Consider the following 22,620-nt stretch of genomic DNA (forward strand, 5'->3'; position numbering starts at 1 on the left):
TTTAGTATACAAAAGAGATATTAAGTTTCAAAATGATGAGCTCAACTTTCTTATTCCATGTGTCATTAGGATGTGGTATATAAATATTCTCCAACTTTGCTCTATATCTTCACAACAAAGTGCAATGATAAACTAATGCTTTGCAATCTGAAAATTACATTTGTCGCTTTTTTCCTCTAAGGGTGTCAGATTGAAAAACCTTTCTCATTTATGATCTGTGCTTCAATTACAGTTGAATTCAAGACTACATGAAAGAACTTGGTGCTGACAGTATTCAGTTTTCACATGGATATGGTTTTCCAAGACACCATAGTTTTCTGCTCCTTGTCCTTACTCATCTGTCTACTTGCCTCTTAGATTAAATATTTTCAACAAATATGCCTATTTGAAAGGGTCTTGTTTGAATTTTAATGTTATTATTTTGCTGCCCCATTTATACCTTATACTTAAATAAATTGCTTCTCCCCACTGCTGTAGCTTGTTACAAAGTCTCCATTGTGGATTACAAAAATGTTTCATAATGTCTGACCCTGAGGTGGCTAACATGATTCCAACACAGTATCTACAGGATAAATCCAAGCACCTCAAGGATAGATAGGTGTAGAAAGATCAAGTTAACAAAAACTAACACTTACAATATGAAAAAAAAAAACTAGAACAACATGCAGTGCTTAACAAAATAATATACTGAGAAGAATATGAATATTACAATGTCTATATTTGTTGTCACTCACATAGAAGTATGGTGTTATCATTAGTCATTGAATTAGCCTAACTAGATTTTGATGGCTAAGAACACTCTCCAAATAGGCATCTTGATTTTTTCCACTGAGATGGGATTGGAATTTCAGTTCTCCCACTAAGAGATGTTTTATATCAACCCAACTTGACATAATTAGCCAATTCTCAATTTAATGTGTCATCCAATCTCTCCCCACTGATGTTCATAAATTTTGTATACACTCTGATTTCATTGGATTATTCATTATTTTTGACTTGACTCTCTATTCCAAGGGAAAAATAAAAGGTTTTATAGTACATTATAGTAGTTGCTAGATCATATACCTAAATTTTAGCTTCTTTTCACATTTATAATCATAAATCTATTAAATTAATTTCCAGAACATTTTGAAATATAGGTGGATTGAGATACACATTCCTGTCATGTTTAGATACGTCTGTTGGTACTTAAGCTTTCTTTGAATTTTATTAAACATTGAATTGATTTTATCAAGTATAAAAATATATTCTCTCTTAAGATTTAATTGCTATTTACTAGTGATATTTGAGATTTGCTTTTTTTAAAATAATGCGAGTCAGTCTGTGGTTTGACACAGCAAAGTCCATTTCAACTTATAGCCCAGAACTATTTAAATAATATGAGAATTAGTTGATTTTAGGTATATGAAAATTTCCTTTCTAAAGACCTGTGATTTTTATACCTTTCAACATGGTAGTTCTTGTAGATCTTTTTAAAAATTTCTTCATTATTATGGTACTATTCAGTATTCTTCTCATACATTAATCAATGATGCTAATGTATCTTAATATAAATAATGAATTTTATTTAGTAGTTAAATAAATTACCATAGAATTATTTTAAAAATACCTTATGATTTTACAACATTTATATTAGGAGTCATCAAGCTCTAAAATATTTTTCCTGAAGAGATCTGCCAAGATTTTATATAAATTTTGAGTAAATGCTAATTTTTGCCTTTTTTCTACTTTATTTCATATTCACACCACAATAATGACTCTTCTAATTTACAATATAAACCATAGAGATTTCCTTAAAGGTGGCAGGGGAGGACTGGAACTGTCAAAGACAGAGTGACAGGTGGGGTTGGGAATAAGTGAACGGTCTTGACAGACTCAAAGTTGCTGGCAGCTTGGAACTGCACCTGGTAGGACAGTGGATGGATCTTGCAACTGTACACTTTGGACATAAACTGGTTAGTGGACTGCTTGGGCCGGCATTCAGCATGCACCATGAAGAGCAATGTGAGGGAAACTGGTACCCAAGTAGGGGCCTTCTGTGTGGTGCTGCCTCGATGGTGTCTTAGGTGTGGAATTGTCCATGCACTTGGGGCAGTAGAGCTTCACCAGGGCCTCACCTGGGGTGTCAGAAAGGCTATTGGAAAGCATTGGCTTGTTCTCACAGTGCACGTGGGGCAGTAGCCGAACTCTCCCTGCTGGTACTTTTCCAACATCTGGGTGGTGCCATGGTTTGTGAGGATATAGGTGGTCTGGGTGAACCCATACAGCATCTTGGCTGACTGCTTAATCAGGGTTCTCTGGTTGGGGTTGTCTTCCAGCTCTTCATCAGGCTCCAGGTCCAAGATCATGTCTAGAGCTTGTCTACAGTGAGGCACCTGCTCATTGAGTTGACTGAGATTAAATTTGCCCTGGATGGAGTCTTCATCCACTTCACAGAAGAATTCATAGTCATGGAGCCCACAGAACCAGTATAAATAACACTTCCTGATGTTTAAATCATTTTTTTAAATTTGTCATTTATTTTTCCTTACTGATTTCCTGATGCTTCTTTGTCTCTGTAATTTTGCTTTCTTGAGTGATCATAAAAGTCTTTGAAAGTTAGGGGTCTTTTTTTTCTTTTGTTTTGCAAAGCATGTCATGATTAAAATGTGTTTCTACTTATTTTAATGAATTAATAAATAAAAATATAATGGGAATGATATTTTTAATTTCTATGTACTTTTAAGTGTTTATTGAACATAGTATCGGTAAAGACTAGTAACCACATCAAAAGAGTTCAGCTCAATGGATTGATTTCACATGTCAGAAGATACCTGCTTAGTCAGACTCAGATCAAAAACAGAATACCAATAACCTAGCACATTCTCATCTCAGTAAAAATTGTTCCACTTAACTGCTCTCATGACTTCTAAAACCAGAGATTCGTCCTGTCTTTTTTTGTACTTAGTATTGATAAGTTATGCATTATGCACATTATAGACGATCAATTCCCATTGTGTGAGTATTCTACAATTTTTACGGCTTCTCCTATGAGTGGATATTTATGTGGGTAGCACCCAGTTTGGGCTTACAAATAATGCTATAATGAATATTCTAGTGCATGCTTTTCAGTGAACTTATGAATGCACTCCTGTTGGGTTTAGGTATATATATAGGAGTGGAGCTGATTATCTTTGGAACTGTGTATCTTCAGCTTTTGTAAATACTGCAGTTTTTCAAACTGTCCTTATGCTTGAGGTTTTTTTTTTTCTATTGATACCATTTTTTTTTAGTACATCTTTATTGGAGTATAATTGCTTCACAATACCATGTTAGTTTCTGTTGCACAACAAAGCAAATCAGCCATATGCATACACATGTCCCCATATCCCCTCCCTCTTAAGCCTCCCTCCCATCCTCCCTATCCCACCCTTCTAGGTCACCTCAAAGCACTGAGCTGATCTCCCTGTGCTATGCTGCTTCTTCCCACCAGCCAACTATTTTACATTCGGGAGTGTATATACATCAATGCTACTCTCACTTTGCCCCAGCTTCCCCCTCCCACCCCATGTCATCAAGTCCATTTTCTATGTCTACCTCTTTATTCCTGCCCTGCAACTAGGTTCATCAGTACCATTTTTTTTTTTTAGATTCCGTATATATGCATTAACATATGGTGACATACTTCACTCTGTATGACAGACTCTAGGTCCACCCACCTCACTACAAATAACTCAATTTAGTTCCTTTTTATGGCTGAGTAATATTCCATTGTATATATGTGCCACATCTTCTTTATCCATTCCTCTGTCGATGGACACTTAGGTTGGTTCCATGTCCTGGTTATTGTAAATAGTGCTGCAATGAACATTGGGGTGCATGTCTCTTTTTGAATTATGGTTCTCTCAGAGTATATGCCCAGTAGTGGGATTGCTAGGTCATATGGTAGTTCTTTTTTTAGTTCTTTAAGGACCCTCCATACTGTTTTCCATAGTGGTTGGATCAATTTACATTCCCACCAACAGTGCAGGAGGGCTCCCTTTTCACCACACCCTTTCCAGCATTTATTGTTTCTAGATTTTTTGATAATGGCCATTCTGACTGGTGTGAGGTGATACCTCATTGTAGTTTTGATTTGCATTTCTCTAATAATTAGTGATGTTGAGCATCTTTTCATGTGCCTTTTGGCCAACTGTATGTCTTCCTTGGTGAAATGTCTATTTAGGTCTTCTGCCCACTTTTTAACTGAATTGTTTGTTTGTTTGATATTGAGCTGCATGAGCTATTTGTATATTTTGGAGATTAATCCTTTGTCTGTTGTTTTATTTGCAAATATTTTCTCCCATTCGGAGGGTTGTCTTTTTGTCTTGTTTATGGTTTCCTTTGTTGTGCAAAAGCTTTTAAGTTTAATTAAGTCCCATTTGTTTATTTTTGTTTTCATTTCTGTTACTCTAGGAGGTGGGTCAAAAAAGTTCTTCCTGTGGTTTATGTCAGAGTGTTTTTCCTATGTTTTCCTCCAAACGTTTTATAGTGTCTGGTCTTACATTTAAGTCATTAATCCATTTGGAGTTTATTTTTGTGTATGGTGTTAGGTAGTGTTCTAATTTCATTCTTTTACATGTAGTTCTCCAGTTTTCCCAGCACCACTTATTGAAGAGGCTGTCTTTTCTCCATTGTATGTTCTTGCCTCCTTTGTCATAAAACAGGTGTCCATATGTGCATGGATTTATCTCTGGTCATTCTGTCCTGTACCATTGATCTATATTTGTTTTTGTTCCAGTACCTTGCTGTCTTGATTACTGTAGCTTTGTGGTATAGTTTGAAGTCGGGGAGGCTAATTCCTCCAACTCCATTTTTTTTCCTCAAGATTGCTTTGGCTATTCAGGGTCTTTTGTGTTTCCATATGAATTGTAAGATTTTTTGTTCCAATTCTGTGAAGAATGCCATTGGTAGTTTGATAGGGATTACACTGAATCTGTAGATTGCTTTAGGCTATATAGTCATTTTCACAATATTGATTCTTCCAATCCAAGAACATGGTATATTTCTCCATCTGTTTTTTGTCATCTTTGGTTTCTTTCATCAGTGTTTTATAGTTTTCTGAGTACAAGTCTTTTGCCTCCTTAGGCAGGTTTATTCCTAGGTATTTTATTCTTTTTGCTGCAATGGTAAATGGGAGTGTTTCCTTAATTTCTCTTTCTGATTTTTTGTTGGTGGTGTGTAGGAATGCCAGAGATTTCTGTGCATTAATTTTGTATCCTGCAACTTTATCAAACTCATTGATTAGTTCTAGTAGTTTCCTGGTGGTATCTTTAGGATTTTCTATGTATAGCATCATGTCATCAGCAACTAGTGACGGTTTTAATCCTTATTTTTCCAATTTGTATTCCTTTTATTTCTTTTTTTTCTCTGATTGCCATGGCTAGGACTTCCAAAACTATGTTGAATAAGAGTGGCGAGAGTGGACATCCTTCTCTTGTTCTTGATCCTAGTGGAAATGCTTTCAGTTTTTCACCATTGAGTATGATGCTTGCTGTGGGTTTGTCATATATGGACTTTATTATGTTGAGGTAGGTTCCCTCTATACCCACTTTCTGGAGGGTTTTTATAATAAATTGGTGTTGAATTTTGTCCGAAGTTTTTTCTGCATCTACTGAGATGATCATATTGTTTTTATTCCTTAAATTGTTAATGTGGTGTATCACATTGATTGATTTGCATGTATTGAAGAATCCCTGCATCCCTGGGATAAATTCCACTTGATCATGGTGTGTGATCCTTTTAATGTGCTGTTGGATTCTGTTTGCTAGTGTTTTGTTCAGGATTTTTACATCTCTGTTCATCAGTGATATTGGCCTGTAGTTTTCATTTTTTGTGATACCTTTTTCTGGTTTTGGTATCAGGGTGCTGGTGGCTTTGTATAATGAATTTGGGAGTGTTTCTTCCTCGGCAATTTTTTAAAAGAGTTTGAGAAGGATTGGTGTTTGCTCTTCTCTAAATGTGCTCTTCTCTAAATGATTGGTAGAATTCGCCTGAGAAACCATCTTGTCCTGGACATTTTTTTGTTGGAAGATTTTTAATTATGGTTTCAATTTCATTACTTGTGATAGGTCTGTTCATATTTTCTAATTCTTCTTGGTTCAGTCTTGGAAAATTGTACCTTTCAAAGAATTTGTCCATTTCTTCATGGTTGTCCATTTTATTGGCATATGGTTGTTTGTAGTAGTCTCTTATAATCCTTCGTATTTCTGCAGTGTCTGTTGTGATTTCTCCTTTTTCATTTCTAATTTTATTGATTTGTGTCCTCTCCCTCTTTTTCTTGATGATTCTGTCTAAGGGTTTATCAATTTTGTTTATCTTCTCAAAGAACCAGCGTTTAGTTTTATTGATCTTTGCTATTGTTTTCTTCATTTCTATTTCATTTATTTCTGCTCTGATCTTTATGATTTCTTTCCTTCCTCTGACTTTGGGTTTTCTTTGCTCTTCTTTCTTTAGTTGTCTTAAAAGTAACATTAGATTGTTTATGTGAGATTTTTCTTGTTTCTTGAGGTGAGATTGAATTGCTGTAAACTTCCCTCTTAGAACTGCTTTTGCTGTGATGCATAGGTTTTGGGTCATTGTGTTTTCATTGTTTCTATGTATTTTTTATTTCTTCTTTGATTTCTTCAGTGATCTCTTGGTTATTTAGGAGCGCACTGTTTAACTTCCATGTTTTTTTGTGTTTTTTACAGGTTTTTTCCTGTAATTGATTTCCAATCTCATAGTGTTGTGGTCAGAAAAAATGCTTAATAGGTTTCAATTTTCTTAAATTTACCGAGGCTTGATTTGTGACCCAAGATGTGATCTATCCTGGAGAATGTTCCATGAGTACTTGAGAATAAAGTGTATTCCATCACTCTTGGGTAGAATGTTCTATAAATATCAATTAGATCTATGTGGTCTACTATGTCATTTAAAGTTTGTGTTTCCTTATTAATTTTCTGTCTGGATAATCTGTCCATTGGTGTAAGTGAGGTGTTAAAGTCCCCTACTATTCTTTTGTTACTGTCAATTTTTCCTTTCATGGTTGTTAGCATTTGCCTTATGTATTGAAGTGCTCCTATGTTGGGTGCATAAACATTTATAATTGTTATATCTTCTTTTTGGACTGATCCTTTGATTATTATGTAATATCCCTCCTTATCTCTTGGAACAGTCTTTATTTTAAAGTTTATTTTATCTGATACAAGTATCGCTACTCCAGCTTTCTTTTGATTTCCATTTGCATGGAATATCTATTTCCATCCCTTAACTTTCAGTCTGTATGTGTCCCTAGGACTGAATCAGGTCTCTTGTAGACAGCAGATATATGGGTCTTTTTTTGTATCCATTCAGCCAGTCTGTGTCCTTTGGTTGCGGCATTTAGTTTATTTACTTTCAAGGTTATTATCGATATGTATGTTCCTATTACCATTTTCTTAATTGTTTTCGGTTTGTTTTTGTGGGTCTTTTTCTTCTCTTTGTGTTTCCTGATTAGGGAAGTTTCTTTAGCATTTGTTGTAAACTGTTTTCATGGTGCTGAATTCTCTTAGCTTTGGTTTGTCTGAAAAGTTTTTGACTTCTCCATCAAACCTGAATTAAATCCTTGCTGGGTACAGTAATCTTGGTTGTAGGTTTTTTTCTTTCATCACTTTAAGTATATCCTGCCACTCCCTTCTAGCTTGCAGGGTTTCCACTGAAAAATCAGCTGACGGGAATTTCTTTGTATATTAATTTTTTGTTTTTCTCTTGCTGTTTTTAATATTTTTCTTTGCATTTAATTTTTGTTAATTTGATGAATATGTGTACTGGTGTATTTTTCCTAGATTTTATCCTGTATTGGGACTCTCTGTGCTTCCCGGATTTGGGTGACTCTTTCCCATGTTAAGGAAGTTTTCCACTATAATCTCTTCAAATATTTTCTCAGACCACTTGTTTTTCTCTTCTTGTTCTGGGACGCCTATAATTTGAATGTTGGTGCATTTAGTATTGTCCCAGTGGCCTCTGAGATTGTCTTCAATTCTTTTCATTCTTTTTTTCTTTATTTTTCTCCTCAGCAGTTATTTCCACCATTTTGCCTTCCAGCTCACTTATTCGTTCTTCTGCTTCCGCTATTCTTTTACTGATTCCTTCTAGTGTATTTTTCATTTCAGTTATTGTGTTGTTCATCTCTGTTTGTTCTTTAGTTCTTCTAGGTCTTTGTTAAACACTTCTTGTATTTTCTCAATCCGTGCTTCCATTCTATTTCTGAGATTCTGAATCATCTTTGCTATCATTACTCTGAATTCTTTTTCAGGTAGATTGCCTATTTCCTTTTCATTTACTTGGTCTTGTAGGTTTTTACCTTACTCCTTCAACTGTGACATATTTTTTTGCCATCTCATTTTTTTTTTTTTAATGAGTAGGTTGTGTTCCTGTTTTACTGGTTGTTTGGCCCGAGGCTTCCAACACTAGAGTTTGTAGGCTATTGAGTAGAGATGGTCTTTGTGCTGAGATGAGGACCTCTGGGAGACCTCACTCTGAAGAATATTCCCTGGAGTCTGAGGTTCTCTGTTAGTCCAGTGGTTCAGACTCGGACCTCCCATTGCAAGAGCTTCCGCCCGACCCCGAGGTCATGAATCAAGATCCCACAAGCCAGGTGGGGCAGCAAAAAAAAGAAGAGTAACAAAGTAAAAATAAAATTAGACTAGGAAACTAACAGATTTATTAGAAAGAATGTAAAAATAAAAATATATATGAATCACAACTGGAGTGTACATCAGTACCCTATAGTAAAAAAGAGGAGGAGGGAAAAGGAAAAAAAAAAGGTGAGGGAGGGAAGGACTTGGCTGTGGAGAGCGAGGCCTAAGCAAGGGTGAAGTTTGGCTGGTGTATGGGGCCAATGCTCAGGACCCACAAGGCTGGAAAATGTCCTGAGGGCTGTGGGGGATGGGGCTTATACTCAAGGAACAGTAGGAACCCAGGCATGCCACCCACCCCTGGTCTCAGAGGGTAGGGGACCTCACCTGGGAGCCCAGCAGGGGCAGAGCAAATGCCCTCCTCTCCTCTCCTGCTCCTCTGGTCTGGGGTCTGGGAGGGTCCCTCCTGCCTGCCTCTCTGATCTCCCAGGCCTCTCTCCTATGTCCCCAGGACCAATACGGTAGGGGGAAAAGGGGGCCTTGGAGGGCAGGGGACCAGCCTGGGAGCTCAGCAGGCTCCCTGTGCCCAAGTGAGTAGGGTAATCACCCTCTGCTCCTCTCCTGATCCTCCTGGATGGCCCCTCCTATCTGCCACTCCTGATCTCCCCAGCCTCCCTCCTATGTCCCCAGGACCCATGCGGCCTGGATGGGACTTTGAGGGGAGGGGGAATTGGCTTGGGAACTCAGCAAGTTCCCCAGCCCAAGGGGCGCCAATGCTGTCTGGGCTCCACTTCTCCCCCATCGATCTGCCTACATCCTACTCATTCACTCTGAGGTTCCTCCTGTCTCCTTGGGGGTCAGAGTCCCCTACCAGTGGCTGACAGGCACCCTAGTTGTGGGGAGAAGCTAACTCTGTGTGTTCCCACACTGCCATCTTGACTCCTCCCCTGTGCTTGAGTTTTGAGGTACATAATTTACTTTGATATTTATAAGAAATCTAAAAACTCAGCTTTTATTTTCATATTTACACAAACTTTCAGAAATGTGTGTTTTAACTTCAAAATATTTTATCACATTTTGTTATAATTACTAGTTTTATAACATTGTGGTAAGAAAATGTGATGTAAACCCTTATAATTTATCTGTTTTCAAGTGTGTTGCAATTTATTTTAAAATGTCCAAAGTATGTTGGAAAAATAGGAGACAGAAAGTGGATAGAGTGAGAACATAGTTACATAGAAAGAACAGTCTACAGTTTAGTAGTTAAATGACCTCAATTTCCTTTTTCTATTATCTTCTTGTTATGTTGAAATTTTTTCCTTTTTCATACTATCATTGATTTCTTATTAACTTCTTTTTTACCTTCTTATCATTTTTTTCTAACACTCAATGGTTTCAGACTAATCATATCCCTAATTTAGACTGGTATATTTGTAAATATCAATTGACATTTCTTTCATTCTTCATCACTTTTTAAATAGTTTTTGTATATAATTATTTTTTTTTAACATTTTTATCAAACATGTGGGTAATTTGTTTCTTTCTGTGTACATGTAGTTATTGCATCTTTAAAACTCAGACTTTATACTTTTGCTTTTGATTCAGGAATTTAACCAAAAAAAAGATTATTGCTGTGACATTTATAATCATATTAATGTTTCTTGTTGTCTTAGGGCCTCTAGTGTGGCTGGAATTTTTAGACTTTGTTTTTTACTTTCTTAGCAGTATTTTTTAATCTCACCTAAACCCATTTTTGCCTCATTATTCCTTTCTCATTCCAGCCTGTTCTTCCCATCTAATTAGTTATTGCTGTTTTATAGACATTATGTATTTTTATGTGATTATGACAACAAAAGTTTTCCTGAAATTCCTCCTAGGTCATTGAGTGTTTTTTTGACACATATGTACTGGGCTCCTATTTTCCAAAAATGATTCTAGGTCTTGGGGACTGATCAACTAGCAAGAAAAACTTGAGTTCTTACACTTGAGGAACTTGAATTCTGACAGGGGCAAGGGGGGCAATCAATAAAATATTTGGAAAATAAAAGAACAAACATAGTAGATAAAAATTCGTGTTATGAAACAAATCTAACAGACCAAGAGTTTTCATAGTACATTGGGGCAGTTGATGTGGAGTGGTCAGGTGCGGCCTCTGTGAGGAATGAAATTGAAGGAGTAAGCCAGGCGATTATGGGGGAAAGCCATTTCCAGACAAAGAAATATCCTGTGCAAAAGACTTAAGTCAGGTCTAGTATAAAATACATCTTCTCACCGTTGGAAAAATATTACTTTCATGTACATTTGCATCTTTACACTGTCAAAGTATCATTATTTAGTTTAATACAGTCTTTGCTCCAATTATCACAAACAAATGTAGAAATGCATTATCTCTTCTTTGGATGAACTTAATCTGGATACTTTATCACAATATTTTAAGGTATATCATGAACTACAATTTGTTAATATAAAACTTAAAGAGCCAGTTAAAAAATATGAAGTTGAATTTTTATCATTAGTTCAGAACAATTTTACATGCTTCCAATTAATTTAGAGATTACCAAAAAAGGGGCATTTAAAAAGCATTTGATATTCAGAAAACCTTTACTAAGTAATTATAAGCTCTTAAGATCACTTTCCTTTAGGGCTTCCCTGGTGGCACAGTGGTTGAGAGTCCGCCTGCCGATGCAGGGAACACGGGTTCGTGCCATGGTCCGGGAAGATCCCACATGCCGCGGAGTGGCTAGGCCCGTGAGCCATGGCCGCTGAGCCTGCGTGTCCAGAGCCTGTGCTCCACAATGGGAGAAGCTGCAACAGTGAGAGGCCTGCGTACCGCCAAAAAAAAAAAAAAAAAAAAAAATCACTCTCCTTTGAAAAGGAAAGCATGTGTTCTTTTGTGTAATCCATCTTAAACTTTAAAGTTTTTCATTCTGGGCAAAAGAAGTTTGCCCAATATTTTCCAAAATAAATATTTCTAGATGCACAGTAAGTTAGCAAAAGATGAGAATTTGAGCTATGTAAATTTTGAAAATTTTAGTGGATTATGTTTGTCACTAATTTCTAGTACTGAATCCTCTCACTAGATCTTTTTAGAACTGTATTTAGTTTTTTGCTGTTGTTGTTTCTTTTTTTTTTTTTTTTGCATATTGCCTTTATTTTGCAGAAAATGTTTTGCTCATTATCTTTGGCTATTTTTTTCAGAAGAAAAATATTGCCCTTGTATGTTTAACAATACAAGAGGCAATTACATATGCTCAAAATAAACACATTCTATTGGGCAGAACAGTGAAATTTCCATTGCAGTTAAAGTCTGTTGTCCTCAACTATGAATTTATTATTTTGTCCCTAACGTCTTAACTATAAGTATGATAGCTGTCACAAAAGGGACCTGAAAACTACTCTGAAGAAACAAGGAATGCAATTGAAAGTATGCTTTTTATTTCACTAAATAAGACGAGTTGAGTTTATTAATTCTAGTGTGTCAAATCTTCTATATTCTGTAAGAGACACAAAAAAATAAGTTTCTGGATCTTAGCAAACAAAATTTTATTATGATCAAGTAATGGTGATTTAACAGTCCAACTGAGTTTTGTTTCCATACTTAAATTCATCTGTAGCATATAAACACAACATAGGACTACACTTGTGTTGCAGATGATGGGTGGGGTTATTTTTTTGATGAACAACAGGACATATATTCCTTTTCATATTTTAAAGTGAAGTTAATAAGATTTTTTTTTCTTTCTTGACCTATGAGACTGTCATTTTGTACCTAGATCAAATCCTGAGTAAAATTGGTAGACATAAAAAAAAATAGTGTATATTTTAAGAAAAGGCTTTGGTTTACATGGAAGGTGGTGACAGGGATATCCATGAGGTTATGAGGCCAAGGTGTGATATTGGCTGTCAGGAATATCTGTGGCCACGATATGGTTCTTATAGAGTGAGAATCCTGAGGAGAAGGGACCTGAGATTATTTGGGTAAGATAGTGTTCACTGGGAAGGTCTGGACTCCCAGCCCATTAGGTAGCTATGCTGTCTGAGAACCTGGTGTGAAGGTGCTCTGCTAGCTGACCACAGGTTGGGGTACTGATACAGTCCTGTTGTGCTCAGGAGTAACATGATAGTATGTACACACATGCTGAGGCTGGGCTAAGTTCATGGGATCAGATCATGGACAACTTGCAAATGAATTGTCAGAATAGGTTGGAGAATTTTTCCAATGAGTGTATGGGCTAAGTATGAGCTTGTCCAAGTGGGGAGGAGTCCTAGGCACAGCTTTGAGGACAGGGACAGGGATGTGTGAACTGTGGTTCCTCAGCATAGAGCATTTTTCACAGCCATGGGTGGAGAAAAGTGAGACAGGACCTCCAAACTGAGGATGGGGGTTGACGGCAGGTAGAAGGAACTGAGTCCAGGGATAAGCTACTTCCATTAGTAATACCCAGGTTGCTGTTTGTCTCTGGGTTCTTCCATCTTATCTTTGTGATCCCTGCTTCTTTTTGCATCACAGCAAGCCCTTGCAAATCAGTTTTATTTGGTTTTAAGAGCTGTAATCTCTTTCTGGTAAGCCTTGACAGATATGCATCGAGTCTTGAGAATGCCGTGGCTGGTAGTCATCCCCTGTAGACCCTCAACTCATACTATATGAATTTAGAGTTTTTATTTATGTAAGGAGTTCAATATGCACATATGAATTGGACTGACCCCCCAGGCACCCACTCTCTGTTCACACACTTCCAGAAGTGGTTGCTCTCCATCACAAAATCCAAGATAAAACAACACATGGTGTTCGGGTCCAGGCCAGACATACTCAGTTTCAGCACTGGGAACATCCTCCTGCTGTTATTGGTGACCATCACCTGGTTGGTGAGCTCTCTGAAGTGCAGCCATATCTAACTTTTCTTGGTTGACACTGGGGTCACCCTTCTCCCTGCCAGCCTGTAGCTCTCACTTCAAGGAGCTCAGCTGGTGGTCCACTCTATTGCAGGCTATTCTACAAGTTCCGGACACCAAGGGAGATTGTCCTCTTGCTGACCCTTCTTCATGGCCCTCCAACCCAGACTTACTTACCTAAGAGCCATATTTAACTCCTTTCAACAGCCACTCTTCCAAGAAAAGGAGCAGCAAAGGTCCACAGTTCCCAGGCAGAGACCTGTGAGGAGAAGACTTGAAGGTAGGGGAGGGGCAGAGGGGTGAAGATAGAGGATATTTCCCTTGAACTCCTGCAAGGCATGACTAAAGTAGCTCTTTGTGGCATTGGATTTGCTTTAAACAATTAAAAATCAGACTATTGACTAGCACCCAAATATTTATAAAATATACAAATAAAATTATTGATATCTTTGAAGCCCATTTTTAAACAAAAGGAACATTTTTAAATGTGCCAGGATATAAATTATGGGTACCTCAGGATTATTATAACTTTTCTGTAACATTTTATTAGATCTTTATGGTGTTTTTAAAAATGTTGGCCACTGATATTTGAAATTTGATAGGTATTTATAAAGTTTCCTCAAAGGATTCTTATGACAGCTAAAATTTTTGCCTATTTAGACAGACACTTTTGGCTGGCTACTCGGTAAAGTACCACATGCTGTGATTATTACTTTTTGTGCTTTCCAAGTCAACACCCAGATGCCTGTGAACCTGACCTGCACAGAGTAGTTATTTTGGCTCTTTAAACTGTCTGCCAAACTGTTGCAGTAGCTTTTTCATATGGGCAGATGGCCACTTCAGAACAAATCAAAATATAATATTTGGTCTCTGAACTTACTTTTGAATTCAAATCTTTGAATATGAATGCTAACTCAGATTGAATTTTGGGTTTGACTAATTGTTTTGATGTTCTTAGGCAGTTTTCATGAAACATATTTGATCAAATAACTTAACATGGACTTCACTTCTTATTAGTTGTATAATGTCCCTTCTGGTGTGTTAAATGCAATAAAAATTTGAGCATATATACTAATATGTAGCTCCTACCCAGCATATGATGAACAAAATATGTATTAACAAGAGACATCAATCCATTTCTGAGGTTATGCACGTAGTTTACTGCTGAAATGCGGTAAAACTTTAAAATTTGTAATTTCTGGTCAGAGTTTATGAGAAACATGAATATGAACAAAATAGGTAAATTTAGTGTTTTTTTAACAAGGTAGGTATGGCACAGACTTCAAACTATAACACAGATTTCAAGCAAACAAGGGTAATTACATTGATTTAAGCAGTTCTTTCTCATTAATTCATATTTTTTTGGTCTTAATTCAGACCTAGCTTAATTCACCCCTCCCTACCTCCCTCCCTCCCTCCTTTCCTCCCTCTCTCCCTTCCTTCCTTCCTTCCTTCCTTCCATCTTTCCTTCCCTTTCTTCTGTTCTGCCTTTCTTTCTCCTATCTCTTTAAACTGCAGTCCTGAGTAAAATGGATGGTTTCAGATTAACCTAATTAATTACAACTAAATAGCCACTTATGTCATTAACCCAGGATACGTCCCTGGGCTACTCAGATCCAAATGTAGATTTCATATTTTCAATGGAACAATATTTGTTAGAAAATATATTTCATATTATAATCTTTATAATGAGAAAAATGCTAATTAAAACCAAAACCATTAGTCACCTGTAAGATTTGAAATATATGAAAAGTTTGATAACACTCTGTTGGTGAGGCTAAGGAGGAAAAAGCAGTCTAATATTTTGTTTTTCAAAATGTAAAATGAGACAACATCCATGGAGAAGATTTTATCAATATCTAACAAAATCATAGCTGTATTTGGCCTTTGATCTATCAATTCCTCTTCCAGGAATCTGTTCCAAAGAGCCAAAAGTACACTGACATTAGTTTGAAATGACATGTATCAAATGTTCTTCAATGTAACATTATTGGTACTAGTAACAAAATTGAAATCACCCCCAAAATCCAAAATTCTAACACCAAAATCCAACAGTTATATAAACTGCAATATATCTACACAGTGTATTACTATGTACTTGTGCAAAGCAGTTGGGAAGATCTCTACAAAATGGATTAAATGGATTATATATTGTATATTTTGGAGTATAAATTGTTAAGTGATAAAAGGAAGTTGCAGAAAACTGTGTATAGTATGTCACCTTTTGTGTAAGAAACCCTCCTTTCCTTCCTTCCTTCTTTCCATCCTTCCTTCCACCCCTTTCTCTCTCTTTCATCTCTGTTTCTTTTCTTTATTATTTCACAGTTTGTGCTTTTTTTTTAATATTTGCAAAAATAAATAAGGGAAGGAGAGAAGAAAAACTCATAAAAATTGTTCCCTATAAGGTAACTGTCTCTCCATTCTGAAAAGTGAGACGTTGAAATCATCTACTATTATTGCACTTCTGTCTATTTTTCTAGTCAATTCTGTCAGTGTTTGTTTTATATATTTAGGTGCTCTGATGTTGCATGAATATATATTTGTAATTGTTATATCTTCCTAGTGATTTGACCTTTTATCATTATATAATGTCCTACTTTGTTTTTGTGATAGTTTTTTGTTCAAATTGACAATAAATTTTAAGCATAATTAACTGTCATTAGCACAAACTCATGAACTGTATCTTTGTTTTTCTCATTTTTTGAAACCTTATATTTATAATCATAGTTATTTATATTTGATAAATAAAATTATTTATAAAGAATTCAAGTTATAAGTAAATGGAAATGTATCATTCAATTTTTGTTTTCTTGCTAGTGGAGGACATTAAGCAAAACTAAGATTTTTAATTCATAAATATGGTAATAAAATTGAACATGTATTTAAAGTATTGAAATAGTATAACTGAAGAATAAAAGAAACATTATAATAAATGCTTTATTATCATTAATGTTAAATTCTTTTGATTACTGAGTTTAATTGAAGATTTTAAAAATACACTATAAAAAATAAAAATACATTATAAATATATTTGCATTATAAATCTATATTTAAAACTTGTAAATGTTGATAGAATTAATTGTCCTGTTGAATAATGGAACAGAGTTCCTCATCTAATTATTTAATTTTTATGATCCTTGTGAAATAACAGTTAACTATTTGAAATGTGCTATTCATGTTTGTATGTGTTTTACAGAAAGAAATTGTATTCTGTCATAGCTTACATTTCTAAATTCAAAAAGGCAAATATTTCAAGACCTTTATTATCTTGATCATTTTGACACATTTAAAAATCATCCAATTTTAACAAAGATGTCCTTACCAGGAAATGGTAAGTTCTACTGACAAGTTAAAACAAATGATCAATTATTATTTTTAATTATATTTGTTGCTGGGAAAAAGAAATTGTAGAAAAGTAGTCAGAGAAGAAGGATTATATCCTTTAATTTGTAATAAATTTATTTGTAAAGATGGGTGATGTGATGCCTAGCTGTGAAAATAAGTAACATGACAAGTAAATATTAAAGCCATGGAAGTGATCTAAAAATACCTGGATAATTATTGCAGATTATATAAATGTGGGTTTCTGGGGTAGGATTGGAGGTACCAGCCACTTTCCACTGGAAACAAAGCTTCAGTGACTTATATTCTATTGCCAGAAGAACTGGGGAATTTAAACATAGAAATAGAGTAGTTGGATGATTTATTTCATAAGCATACATTTTTAAATGTTGCTGATGACTTTTCTTGAAAGTAAAGCCAGAAGGATTTCAAGATTCTTAACTGTAAATATTAGAAATGATTATTATAATACTTTCCATGATAAAATTATTTGAAACTTACTCTTGTATATTCCCAATGAAAGGTGATTCTTATTTTTTATTGTGGCTAATTTAATGAAATAATATTTTATACAAAACACAATTTTCCTAACTTGGAAATTATAATTAATTAAATTAAGAACACATTTGAGTTTTGAGTGTTGTCATTTAGACTGTGGGCATTATCAGGGCACAATAATCCACTTGGTGAAAATTTAGTCTAGTTGAAGGCCAATTATTTTACTTCCTTGTAATTCACATGATATGTCCTTGCAAATAGAAGCAGCCGCTAGCCAAGTAACTAGGGAGAAACAAAGAGCCTTGGGTGGGTGATATTTCAAATTCAACAGTATAAAGCAAAGAAAAATAACACATTTTAACACATAAAAAATGCTAGAAAAAATGTTTACATGCATGATTCTAGTTTGGTAATTGCTTCTATTCTAAATTTTTCATATCAATTCAACAATAAGCACCTTCTTATCATATAAATCACTATCACCTATAAGTAAGTAGGGTTGTAGTTTTAAAGTATTTGGTTTTATCAAGTAATATATGCTCATTAAAAAAATCACATGTTAAAGAATGTTTTATGTTAAATATCAACAGAGTCAGATCACTTCTTCACTTCTAAGTCTACTCTTCAGACAAGTTCTTCACAATTGCTTATATTTTGGTTATTTCCCTTCTCAAACAATATATATTTTCTGAATTTATTAATATCAGATAACATTTATTATTCCCCCAATATCAAATATAAATATTTAACTCACTCAGGTCCTCTTCTCCAACTGTTTTAGTCAATTATGTTATTGTTTTGGTTTTTCTGTCAATTATCTTTAGTATAAACAATGTAATTAAACTCAATCATTTTTCTATAGTCCTTTAATTCAGTTTTCATACTTTATATGACAATTTTAATACCCTTGTTTCTCTACCCAATTTTCTTCACAATCTGCTTTGTGTAAGTTACATTTTTATCATAGCTCTTGGATTTTCATTCCATCCTTAAACATAGCATCTTCTTTCCGTGGCCTGAAGATCGACTCAAAATTGAAAGTAAATAAACAATATTTTCATCATTATGGTTGCAAACATATTGAGCAATAAAATACCAATTATCTTCCCATCTTTAGGAGTTCAAATCCAAATGCCCCTTGAGGGAGAATGTTAGGCTGAAAGAATTTCCTCAGTTGGTAAAAAATCATTTAAAATTATATTTGGAAAATAATTTCCATCCTCAGTTTCTGTCATTTTTGGAGGTTATATTGGCCATTTAAAAATTGCATGTACTGCTTTTATTCTCAACATTTTTCAGTTCTAAATCATGCTTATCATTATGTTCTACTACCTTTATTTCTTAAAAGTACCTGTAATGATCTCCACTGGAATTTTATTACCTTCTCTGTTGGGTTTTCTCTTTGTTTTTCTTTTATTATAACTTTCTTTTGCTTAATTTACATATTAGTTTCTTTTCTTCCCTTAAGCTCATAATGAAAGATCTTCATAAACTATGAAGTTAGCAGATAACATTTCTGAGTCCTAAGCACTATAGTGTTGATTTTAAGCTTAGGAATTTCTTTAATCTCCTAAAAATGAAATATATACATATATATAGACAGTATGTGTTCCCCCAGTTGATTGGTAAATAGGACTGTCTTCTATTTAGGTCTGTACTCAAGTGGAGTATTATAGGATGAGAGGCTACACACAGTAATCTCTTTTTTTCACCTGATCATAGCAGTCTGCCTTGCTGTTGATAGCACAAGCACCAAACTGACAAAGGCTTTACTATGAATCAACATTCAGACTATTGATTTTATTTAGGATTTAAATGTTTTATTTAAATGTTTTAAAAAGTTTCATTTTGAAGTAATTGTAGGTTCATTAGCAGTAATAAGAAATAATGCAGAGGGGTCTCATGTACTCATTTCCCAGTTTCTCTCAATGGCGACATCTTAGATTATAGTACAATATCACAACCACAATATTAATTTTTATGTAAGATGTGTGACAAGTCAAGGCCCAGTTTTTTTTAACCTATCACATTGCTCTAGTACCATTGGTTTAAAAGGCTATCTTTTCTCCATTGAATTGTTCCTTTCACTTTTGTCAAAAATCATTTGGGCATATTTGTGAGTTTATTTCTGAATTTTCTGTTCTCTTCTATTGGCCTATGTGTCTATTCCTCCACTCACACCACACAGTCTTGATTACTAAAGATAGTATAAGGATGAATTGGGAGATTGGAATTGACATATATACACTATTGATACTACGTATAAAATGGATAACTAATGAGAACCTACTGTATAGCACAGGGAACTCTACTCAGTGTTCTGTGGTGACCTAAATGGGAAGGAAATCCAAAAAAGAGAGGATATATGTATACGTATAGCTGATTCACTTTGCTGTACAGTAGAAACTAACAAAATATTGTAAAGTGACTATACTCCAAAATAAATAAATAAATAAATAAAGCAGTAATAAAAAAAATATAAAGAAAAAAAATAAGGCTTAAAATTGGGTAGACTGGCTTCTTCTACTATATTCTTCATTTTCCAAATTCTTTTTGTTCTTCTAGTTCCTTTGTTCTTTTCCATATATATTTTTAAATAATCTGGTCTATACAAAAATTCTTGCTGATGTCTTGATGAGAATAGTTTTAAAATTATATATCAATTTTGGCATAATTGAAATCCTTACTGTTATGAGCTAAATTGACTCTCCCCAAAATTTATGTGTAGAAGTCTTAACACCCCAGACTTAACAATATGATAATGTGACTATATTTGGGATATGGTCTTTAAAGAGGTATTTAAATTAAAATGAGGTAATTAAGATGGGCTCTAATCTAACCTGATTTGCAATTAGGACAGACACACATAGAGGAAGACTCTGAAGGTACAGAGAAGAGATGGCCATTTAGGAGCAAAGAAGAGAAGCCTTAGACAAAATAAAACCCTGCTGACATCTTGATCATTGACTTTAATAAGCCTCCAGGATTGTGAGAAAATATATTTATTTCATTTATGCTACCCAGCCTTTGATATTTTGTTATGATGGCCCTTGCAAAACTAACGGTTACCAAGCTGAAGCTTCCAATCTATAAACACTGAATGTCTTCCATTTATTTAGAACCTCTTTGATGTTTTTCATGAGCATTTTATAGTCTTTTGATGACAAGTCTTGTAAATATTTGATTATTTGGATATATTTCTATATTTCATTTTTGAGTGATTATAAAAATCTCACTGCCCATAGTTAATTCCTAGCAAATAGGTTTACAATTAATATTTTATGTTTGTTTTATATCCTGTATCCTTGCTTAACTTATTAATTCTAAAAGGGTATTTTTTTGAGTATATGTGTATTCCTAGACTTCAGTTTGTATACAATCATATCATCTGCGAATAGAGACAAGTTTATTTCTTTCTTACCTACATATCTGTCTTTTAATTATTTTTCTTGCCTTACTGAACTTGCTAGAACACCTCATACTATGTTAAATGAGTGCGGTGAGAGTGAATATCCTTGCCTTGTTCCTGATCTTGAGGAGGGAAATAATTCAGTCTTTCATCATTAAGTATAATGTTAACTTTGGGATTTTGGGTTTTGGTTTTCTTTTTGTTTTTGATTTCCATAGATGCTGTTTATCAGGTGGAAGAAGTTATTCTCTATTCCTATTTTTCTGAGAGCTTTTTGTTCGTTTGTTGTTTTTACAACATGAATGGTTGTGAAATTTGTCAAACCCTTTTTCTGCATTGAATTATATGACCATGCAATTTTTTTTTCTTTAGGATTGGGTCAATTGCATTGATAATTCTTAAATATTGAACTGGCTTTACATGCTGAGAATGAATATCAATTGGTAATGGTGTATAATTATTTTTATATATTGCTAATTCTATTTATTAATATTTTGCTAAGGATTTCTACATTTATTTTATGATGGAAATTGGTGTGTAGTTTTCTTTTTGTGTATTGTCTTTTTCTTGTTTTGGTATTACTATAATAATACTGTCATAGCAATAGAAATAAAAATCCAGTATTTTACTTCAAAAACTGTGATCCTCATGAACAAGATCTGTGATTTCTGTCATTAAAGATGTGGGGATAGGGAACTAACAAGCCATTATTTTTAAGTTTAACACTTGTAATTTATTCTCTGGAATCATATGATCATTTATTATATGTGATTGCCAATAGGTGAATTTTACAACTACAGTAAGGGGTGGTGGGGAAGTACAAAGAGATTCTTCTAATACCAGACACAAAACTGAATTTCTGTGTAATTTAGAACAAATTGATTTAACCTAATGGAATTGAAATTTCTATGCTGTAAAATGGGAATTATGATGCCAACTATTAACAGTATTGGGGAAATCAAATGAAATAATATAAGTAACAGCTTGTAAGAACATAGATTTTTTAATAAGCTCGGTGAGGAATTAACTGTATCTCTATTCTCTATCTATCATCTATAGAAATAGAAAAAAATAGAAAGATAGATGTGGGCTGGGGATAAACAGGATTTCCACTTCCAACATCCATCATGTCCTTAAAAGAGAATGTAGACTAGGCTTTGGTGGGTTTGACAGGAAAGTCAGAATCCAAGTTGCTCATAAATATTTCACAGGAAGGACATAGATGCTGCTTAAAGTTCTTTCCGAATGGTGTTAGGTGACTTGATTCCGAAAAAGCTTTGAGCTTAGAAAAAATGAGCTTTGCGTATTGACAAGAGTCCTCACATGGGAACAGAGTCAAAATTAACAGACTCTGCAACCCAAAGGAGGCTGGCTGAATATTCCCGCTACCTTTGCTCTGATCATGTGACCATCTCACGCTTCTGTCACTTTCATTAAATAAAAATTAATCTTAACATATTTGGGCAGGAGTGGGGGTGGGTTGGCATGGGTGTCTACTCTGTCAAGGATAAAAAATATCCTTTAAAAAAAAATATCCTTTAGTCCTCATCACCTAATCAGTTGATTTCAGCTCCATTTTCTCCCTTTTCTTTCTTTATCACTGCCTAAACTTGTCCCCTAGGAGTTTCAGACCTTGTTATTCATAAATGGCATAACTTCGTGCACCCTTTTCCTTTTTATTCAAAAGTTTTCTCTAAAATCAAAGGATTACTTGGCTGATTATAAAATTCTTGCATCACATATTCTTCCTCTCAGTATATTTTAGATACTGATCAAACTGTCTCCTTGCATGAATATTACTGTGAAGATGTCGACTCCATCTTGATATTTCACACTAGTAGGGGGCATGATTTTTTCCCCTCC

The 22,620-nt window shown here is 34.6% G+C and overlaps 1 pseudogene across 1 annotated transcript; it reads right to left on the reverse strand.

The window, feature by feature from the left end:
- Positions 1-1,793: 1,793 nt before the first annotated feature.
- On the reverse strand, positions 1,794-13,696 carry LOC309829342 (casein kinase II subunit beta-like; annotated as a pseudogene). The gene is made up of 2 exons: positions 13,686-13,696; positions 1,794-2,484 (listed from the first exon to the last, which is right to left on the reverse strand). The product of its transcript is annotated as a casein kinase II subunit beta-like (transcript).
- Between the last annotated feature and the right edge of the window lie 8,924 nt (positions 13,697-22,620).

Source organism: Grampus griseus (genome assembly GCF_964374135.1).
Source record: "Grampus griseus genome assembly, chromosome: 11".
Taxonomy (NCBI): domain Eukaryota; kingdom Metazoa; phylum Chordata; class Mammalia; order Artiodactyla; family Delphinidae; genus Grampus; species Grampus griseus.